The sequence below is a fragment of the Sapajus apella genome, unplaced genomic scaffold (genome assembly GCF_009761245.1).
Source record: "Sapajus apella isolate SASKATOON/1434 unplaced genomic scaffold, GSC_monkey_1.0 scaffold97, whole genome shotgun sequence".
NCBI lineage: Eukaryota > Metazoa > Chordata > Mammalia > Primates > Cebidae > Sapajus > Sapajus apella.
Genome location: NW_022437037.1, coordinates 7,612,836 through 7,622,038, shown reverse-complemented (window position 1 = coordinate 7,622,038; position 9,203 = coordinate 7,612,836). Strand labels below are relative to the sequence as shown.

The following is a 9,203-nucleotide window of genomic DNA, read 5'->3' as shown; positions in this document are numbered from 1 at the left end:
TGTATTGTTAGTGGAGATGGGGTTTCACCATGTTGGCCAGGCTGGTCTTGAACTCCTGACCTCAGGTGATCTTCCCACCTTGGCCTTCCAAAATGCTGGGATTACAGGTGTGAGCTACCGTGCCCAGCCTGCATTACAGCTTTTTAAAAATCTTTGGTTTTATATTTGTGTCTCTTTCCTCTTACTTTGGAACTCTCGGTCCTTGACAACATTAGCATTCTTACCGCGGCATTGTTCTACGCTATAGTTTGTTCAATCAGTCTCCTGTTTCTTTTCTTTTTTCTTTTTTTAACCATTTGTAGAGGATTTTGGGCAAAACCCAGAAAACCTGCTAGACAAATTCTAAAAGAACTGTAATACAAATCAGTCCCCTAGTAATTGACAATTGGGTTGTCTCAATATTCAACTTTTGCAGATAATCCCATAAGAAATGTTTTTTTGGCTGGGCATGGTGGCTCACACCCATAATCCCAGCACTTTGGGAGGCCAAGGTGGGCGGATCACCTGAGATCAGGAGTTTGAGACCAGCCTGGCCAACATGGTGAAACCCCATCTCTACTAAAAATACAAAATTAGCTAGGCATGGTGGCACATGCCTGTAATCTCAGCTACTCAGGAAGCTGAGGCAGTAGAATCACTTGGACCAGGGAGGCAGAGGTGCCAGTGAGCCAAGATCACGCCACTGCTCTCTAGCCTGGATGACAGATTGATACTCCATCTCAAGAGAAAAAAAAAAAATAATTTTTTTTGAAATGAAAGTTCTCACATACGTATTACTGAACCCACCCTACTAGTGCAGAACATGTAAACAAAGAGAAAAAATATATTCCTTTCTTTTTTTGGATGGAGTCTTACTCTGTTGCCCAGGCTGGAGTACAATAGTGCCACATCGGCTCACTGCAACCTCTGCCCCCTGGGTTAAAGAGATTCTCCTGCCTCAGCCTCCCAAGTAGCTGGGACTATAGGCCTGTGCCACCATGCCCAGCTTTTTTTTTTTTTTTTTTTTTGTACTTTTAGTAGAGATGGGGTTTCACCATGTTGGCCAGGCTGGTCTCAAACTCCTGACCTCAAGTGTTCCACCCACTTTAGGCTGCCAAAGTGTTGGGATTACAGGCATGAGTTGCCGCACCTGGTCAAAAATATATTCCTAATAAAACATGTCCGACTGTCCAGACATTTTCAGCTTGATGTGGTGATGATGTTGACCTTGATACAACATAAATATGTCCATCATCTCATGTGTAATTCCTTATAGATCCAGCTTGGTTCTTCTTCAATATCTCCTGTTGGAGTTGGACCTCATGTTATTACCGGTTTTCATCTGATTCCACTGGGAAATGAGGCAATTTTGCTTCTGTTTCTTGGCCAGGAATCACTTAATCCTGAAAGTCTTGTGACAAGACATGACAAGAAGCCAAGTGAAACACACACCACAATGGCAGAGAGAGGAAGAAAGAGAGAAGAAAGAATCTTGCATGGGCTGCGCATGGCAGCTCATGCTTGTAATCCCACACTTTGGGAGGCTGAGGCAAGTGGGTCACCTGAGGTCAGGAGTTTGAGACCAGCCTGACCAATATGGTGAAACCCTGTCTCTACTAAAAATACAAAAAGTTAGCCAGGAATGGTGACTTAACATCTGTAGTCCCAGCTACTTGGGAGGCTGAGGCAGGAGAATTGCTTGAACCTGGGAGGTGGAGGTTGCAGTGAGCTGAGATGGTGCCACTGCACTCCAGCCTGTGTGACAGAGTGAGATTCTTTCTCAAAAAAAAGAAAAAAGAAACAACCTTGCATGCATGCATGTGTGTGTATAGGGGTGTGTGTGTGTGCATGTGTGTAGGTGTGTAGGGAAGATGCCTAGCAAAGGGAGAATGCACACATAATGGCCTTAGATACGCCAAATTCCCATCTAGAGAGGGTGTGCTAGTCTGCCTTCCCAGTCCCATAAGAGTAGATTTCTCCCGCAGCCTTGCCAGCAGGTTGGGTCGTCCAATTTGAGGAATTCAGCCAATCTGACAGGCCAGGAATGAATGACATCCCAGGGTAGTTTTAATTTGTGTTTCCCTTATGATGAGTGAGGCTAAGTCTTTTTTATTATATTTATTTAATTAATTTATTTCTTTAGAGATGAAGTTTCACTCTGTTGCCAGGCTGCAGTGTGGTGGCGCAATTCGGCTCACTGCAACCTCCATCTTCCGGGTTCAAGAGATTCTCCTGCCTCAGCCTCCCAAGTAGCTGGGACTACAGGCATGCACCACCACAGCCAGCTAATTTTTGTGTTTTTAGTAGAGACAGGGTTTCACCATGTTCACCAGGATGGTCTCGATCTCTTGACCTCATGATCTACGCACTTCGGCCTCCCAAAGGGCTGGGATTACAGGCCAGCTAAGTCTTTTCACATGTCTTAGGGTCACTTACATTTTTCTGCAAACTTTCCATTCATACCTTTTGCCTATTTTTTTCTATCAAATAATAGACCTTTCATAATTAGGATTGTGATATGATAGTTCTCTGTATATTGGAGAGGCCATTTGAGATATAAGTTGCAGATGTTTCTCTCCATCTATCATTTATCTTCCAACTCTGCTTTGCTTGTGTTCTTCTTATCAGGCAAAATGTTTTTGTTTTGTTTTGTTTTGCTTTGCTTTGGATTTTTGAGGTCGCCTAACTTCTTGGTCTTTTATTGCTTCTGACTGTTTAGCCATTTTTAGGAAGGTGTTCTTCACTCCTGATTACAGAAAATTCACCCATGTTTTCTTCTAGCAGACGTATGATTTCACTTTTGACACCTAAAGTTTTTTCTGGTGTAGGGTGTGAAGAGGGATCTAACTTTATCTTTTTCCAAATGGTCACTGCATATGCTTCAGGGGCGACACAGCTAAAATAAAACCTCTAGTTGTGAATGCTGCTGCTTGGGGGAGGGGAAGTGGTCTCATGGTGACCATGAAACAGAGTCTAAGAGCCAACATGCTGTGGACTGTGGCCCTGCACAATTTATTGCTGGGGCTGTGTAGAGATGTGATTGGGGATTTGGGAGAGAAGGTGGCCTACCTAAGGAGACAAAACACCCCAAATTTTAAAGTTAAATTGAAACAAGCTCAGTAGCTCATGCCTGTAATCCCAATGTATTGGGAGGCTGAGGTGGGAGGGTCTCTTGAGACCATGAGTTTGAAATCAGCCTGGGCAACATAGTTAGACCCAATCTCTAAAAAAATAAAAATAAAAAAGTATCCGGGTATAGTGGTACATGCCCATAATCCTAGCTCTTTGGGAGGCTGAGGTGGGAGGACCACTTGAGCCCAGGAGCTCGAGGCTGTAGTAAGCTCTGATAGCACCACTGCACTCCAACCAGGGACAGAGTGAGACCATGTCTCAAACAATAAATTAATAAAACAAAACTGGCAGGCATCAATGTCAAGATTAAGCCTTTGCCAACATTCAACAGACAACTCTTTCCTTCTTTCCTGAACTCACAAACTTCTAGGGGTTCTGCATTGCCAATAGATAAAGTCCAGGCTGCTTCTTTAGCCCAGGGTCCTTCATACATGGCCTATCTTGCCTCCTATTCCCTACACCTGACCATTTATAAAGCAAGCAAGCCTTCTGCGGTCTTGCTTCCATGCCTCTGCTCAAGCTGGGTCCTACTGCTGTAAAGCCCATCTGCCCCATCACCGTTGATCAAATTCCTGATGAAACCAGAAAGAAAGTTCAAGTCTCACCCTCACCAGTAAGTTGACCTCATCACTCTGCTTTTGACCTCTTTCTCCTGCAGCACTTTGTAGGTTGGTTCTAGGCTGGACCCGGCCTTGATCATGGCAGGGTTGGTCCCTCCCATGTCATCTGCTGGGTCTGTGCTCCTTGATAGCAGGTATAGGGGACTGAATTCTCTCCTGATCTCACTTCATGTCTACCTGGAACCCCAGAATGTGACTTTATTGGGAAAGGGGGTATTTGCAGATGTAGTTTAGTTCAGTTGCGTTCACACTGGGTTGAGGTGGGCTTTAAATCCAATGCCTGGGTTCCTCTTAAGAAGAGGAGTGAACACAGAGAAACACAGAGGAGAAGGCTGCATGAAGATGGAGGCAGAGACTCAGCTAATGCAGCCACAGCCAAGGAACACCGAGTATGACCGGCAACCACCAGAAGCTTGGAAAGAGGCAGGGAACAGATGCTCCCTCAGAACCTTCAGAAGGAAACAGCCCTGCTGACTGACACCTTGGGTTTGGGACTTTTGGCCTTGAGAATTGTGAGAAAATAATCTTCCACTGTTGTAGTAATTTGCAGTAACTTGTTATGGCAGTCCTGGGAAATGAATAGAGCAGGCATCAACAACAACATTTACTGAGTGCCCACTCTGCACGGGCACTCTGCTAGGTATTCACACATGTCTCTCACTGGACTGTCCATATTAATCTGTTCTCACGCTGCTGTGAAGAAACACCTGAGGCATGTTAATTTATAAAGGAAAGAGGTTTAATTGACTCACAGATTCTCAGGGCTGGGAGGGCCTCAGGAAACTTACAATCATGGCAGGAGGGGAAGCAAACACCTTCACATGGCAGTAGGAAGGAGAAATGCCGAGCAAAGCAGGAAAAGCCCCTTACAAAACCATCAGATCTCGTGAGAACTCACTAGCTAACACAACAACAGCATGGAATAACTACCCCCATGATTCAATTACCTCCCACAGGTTCCCTCCCAAGACACATGGGGATTATGGGAACTACAATTCAAGATGAGATTTGGGTGGAGACAGCCGTATCATATCACCGTCCTGGGAACCCTCTGAGCTGGGGATTTAAGGTAGTGGTGTCATCTCCATTTTACAGATGGAGAAACTGAGGCTTGGAGACTCACCCAGAACCACACAGCTGGATTGCAGAGCCAGGATGCCAGTAGGCCACCCCTCTCTGTCCTCACCAGAGGGCCCAGCTCATACACTGCACACCCTGGGCTGCCATGGCCAATTCTCCTGGCCTCATTTACCATCTGAATACCAGAACTTCCCAAACCTTGGCCTCTGCCTTCAAGTCTAAACTCCAAATCTATGTCCATTGGGCCTGTCTCTCTGGCATCTCAATTGAGCTGGTCCCAAAGTGACATCAGCCCACGTTCCACAGCCCAGTTCCCACCTCATGTCTCAGGGAATGGCACTACTCACATTTCAGCCAAAATCCCGAGTTCACCTTCTGATATAGTTTGGATCTGTGTCCCTGCCCAAATCTTACGTTGGCACGTAATCTCCAACATCGGAGGTAGGGTCCAGTGGGAGGTGATTAGATCATGGGGGCAGATTTCTCATGGATGGTTTAATACCATCCTCTCGCTATTATCTTCTTGATAGTGAATGACTTCTCGTGAGATCTGGTCATGTATAAGTGTGTGGAACCTCCTCCATCTCTCTTTCTTGCTCATGCTTTCACCATGTGATGTGCCTGCTTTCCATTTGCCCTCCACCATGATTGGAAGCTTCCTGAAGTCTTCTCAGAAGCAGACGCTGCTATGCTTCCTGTACAGCCTGCAGAACTGTGAGCCAAATATACCTCTTTCCTTTTTCTTTTTTTTTTAAGATGGAGTTTCACTCTTGTTGCCCAGCCTAGAGTGCAATGACGCAATTTCAGCTCACTGCAACCTCCCAAGTTCAAGAGATTCTCCTGCCTCAGCCTCCCGAGTAGCTGGGATTACAGGCATGCACCACCATGCCCGGCTAATTTTGTATTTTTAGTAGAGATGGGGTTTCTCCGTGTTGATCAGGCTGGTCTCAAACTCCCAACCTCAGGTCATCTGCCTGACTGAGCCTCCCAAAGTGGTGGGATTGTAGGCGTGAGCCATCACGCCCAGCCAAAACCTGTTTTCTTTATAAAGTACCCAATCTCAGATATTTCTTTATAGCACACAAGACGGCCTAACAGATCCTCCTTCTCCTCTTATCTCCTGTCTTGCCATCTTAATCCAGGCTGCCATCACCACTCCCCTAGAATACTGCATCCCGTTTCTAAACAGCCCCTCCCTGCCCCTTTTCCCGGCTCCATTCTCCACACTCCAGCAGATATCGACCCAATTAAGATCCTTCAAGGCTCCTCACTGAGCTCAGAATCAAGGTCAAACACCTTCACATGACCCCTCATGTCTGCCCTGCTGTGTCACCACTGATTATAACTCAGGCATTCATTATCTGGTGACTGGGGCAAGTCTCTCTGACTCAGTTTCCTTACCTGTAAAATTACCTCTACTGCACAGGATTATTCTGAAGGTAAATATATGCATGCAAAACCATAAGAAACTGCTTGATACTCAATATATGTTGCCTGTTGGCTGACATCAGTATTTCTTGCCTCTCTTTCCCCAACATGCTTGGTTGCAGCCATGCTAGTTGCTTCCCAGCTGCTCCTGCTTTCCTCATTTCTGTTATTATTACATGTTCTTGCTTTCTAACCTTCTCTTGCTTTTCCTAGCTAACTGCTACTTATTCTTCATATCTGAATTAAAAATGCTACCGCTGACAAAAGTGATCTGGGTGTCTGCTGCTGAAGTTATTTATGCTATAACAACATGTACTGGGTTGTAGCATAACTGTGCCTGCACTTCTCCATCTCCCATTCTGGTCTACATAAGTTTCTTGAGTCTGGGGACTCTCTTGTTCACTACTAAGTTCCCCCATGCCTGGCAAAGAAGTGCAGAGGAGACGCTCATACATCACTGTTGAATGAATGAGTGCTTCTCTGCATTGACACATAAATGACTACATACTCTTTACTTAATACATGTAGAGTGCTTAGCACAGTATGGGCTCATAGCAACTCCTCACTAAGTGTTAGCTGTTACATCATTACTGTGATAACTGGGATGGTAGATGTATGAACAGAAGAGTACTATGAGGACCAGAGAAGGATCTGCTACTTTGTCTGAAGGTGTCAGGGCAGCCAAAGTTAGAGAAAGGTGTTTCCCAGGCCATGCAAGTTGTGTGCTAAGCATTGGATGCAAATCATCCCCAATGATGTCTAAAGTCCTGAAATTTGCAACCTGTGTGGTCCCCTCCCATTGGGTGTGAGCAATAACTTCTGTAGGCACACCAAGACTACCTAGTGACTTCCCTCTAAAGAACAGGATAGAAAACGTGATGGGATGGCATACTTGCAAGGTTAGGTTATGACAGACTCTGTCTTCCAACTTGTTTACACTCTTTTTCACTGTCTCTGATAGAAGCCAGCTGCCACATTGTGAGCTGCCCTACGGAAGAGCCCACATGACAAGGAACTGAATCTTGTCAATAACTGTGTGTGAGCTTGGGAGTGCATCCTTCCCGTCAAGCATTGGGATGACTGTAGCCCCAGTTGACATCTGAACTGCAGCCTTGTGAGGAGCCCTGAGTCACAGGACCCAGCTAACCTACACCCATATTCCTGAACCACAGAAATGTGAGATAATAGGTGGTGGTGTTTCAATTCTATGTTTCTAATAACTCTACGTTTCAGAATTGTTACACAGTAATAGACAACTAATACTCTCTTTATACATTCTTTGGTCACAGGAAGCACAAAAGAGAAGGCTTGAAATATATGTGTTGTTTTGAATGAATCAAGCAACAGGTGGTACACATTTTAAAGGGTGCACTTGGAGAAGTCAAACTGCTGTACTTTGGCAGGGAAGAATGGAAGAGCATCCACAGGTTCCTGGAATCTCTGTATGGGGCTGACACCTTTAGGATATTTCCTGGGATTTACTGAGCAGCCTATCACTTTTGCGAACATTCATATCCTAGGCTGACACAGGATTTTTACATTTTCTGGTCTACTTGCCAAGCAAGGCTTTTTAGAAGACAATGACTGGAAATGACAGTTCTCGAATCTACATCAATGCTTTTCTTTGGGGGAAAAAAAGGAGGTGGGGGAAAAGGGTATGAGAGTGGCTTTTCTTTGGAAGAAGAAAGTTTTACCTTAGAATGGTTTAAAAAACAACAATAAAAGCACAGTTAGAGAGGCTAAGAAACTTGCTTTTCTAGACACTCAGTATAATGGCTAACTTTATGTCTCAATTTGTCTGGAACAGAGTGGCCACATGTGTGGTCAAATGTGTTTTTGGATGAGATGAGCATTTAAATAAGTGGACTTTGAGTAAAGCAGATTGCCTTCCATTATGTGGGTGGGCCTCATCTAATCAATTCAAGGCCTGAGTAGATCAAAAGACCAACAGTTTTAAAAATTAGCTGGTCATGGTGGTGTGCAACCATAGTCCCAGCTAGTTGAGAGGCTGAGATGGGAGGATTGCTATAGCCCAGGAGTTTGAGGTTGCAGTAAACTATTAACACATCACTGCACTCCATCCTGGGTGATGGAGTAAGACCCTGTCAAAAAAGAGAAAAAAAGCTGAAAGAAAGAAACTGTCAACCTAGAATTCTATACCCAGCAAAAATATCTTTCAAAAATAAAGGTAAAATACTTTTGCAGACAAAAGTCAAGAGGATTTATTGCATGCTCATTTTATAAAAAATGTTAAAGGAAGTTGTTTAAGTAGAAGGAAAATAATAAAAGATGCAAACTGGGATCTACAAAAAGAAAAGAAGAATGCTAGTGATGGTAAATATGTGGGAAAATATAAAATATTTTTTCTCAGTTTTTTATTTCTTTAAAAAATATTTGGCCAGATGTGGTTGCTCATACCTATAATCCCAGCACTTTGTGAGGCCAAGGCAGGAGGATTGCTTGAGCCCAGGAGTTTGAGATCACCCTGGGCAACATGGCAAAACCCTCTCTCTACAAAAAAATGCAAAAATTAGCCGGGTGTGGTGGTACACATGCCTGTAGTCCCAGCTACCCAAGAGGCTGAGGCAGAAGGATCACTTGAGCCCTGGGAGGTGGAAGTGCAGTGATCTAAGATCACGCCACTGAATTCCAGCCTCAATGACAGACCAAGAAGCTGTCTAAAAAAATAAAAAATTGATTCTTTAAAGCAAAAATAACAATATTTTTACAATATAAACCCCTACATAGGGTTTTATAACCTATGTAGAAGTAAAATTTATGACAACAATAGTCCAAAGAATAGGGGAAGGAAATAGAAATGTATCGTTTATTTTATTTTTGAGATGGGGTCTCACTCTGTCACCCAGGCTGGAGTGCAGTGGTGCTGTCTCGGCTCACTGCAACCTCCACCTCCCAGGCTCAAGCAATCCTCCTGCTTCAGGCTCCCAAGTAGCTGGGACTACA

At 44.4% G+C, this 9,203-nt stretch overlaps 1 non-coding gene across 1 annotated transcript; it reads right to left on the bottom strand.

The window, feature by feature from the left end:
- Nucleotides 1-300: 300 nt before the first annotated feature.
- Nucleotides 301-362, bottom strand: LOC116536053. The gene has a single exon (XR_004262455.1). It is a non-coding gene; the product is annotated as a U7 small nuclear RNA (small nuclear RNA).
- Nucleotides 363-9,203: the final 8,841 nt, after the last annotated feature.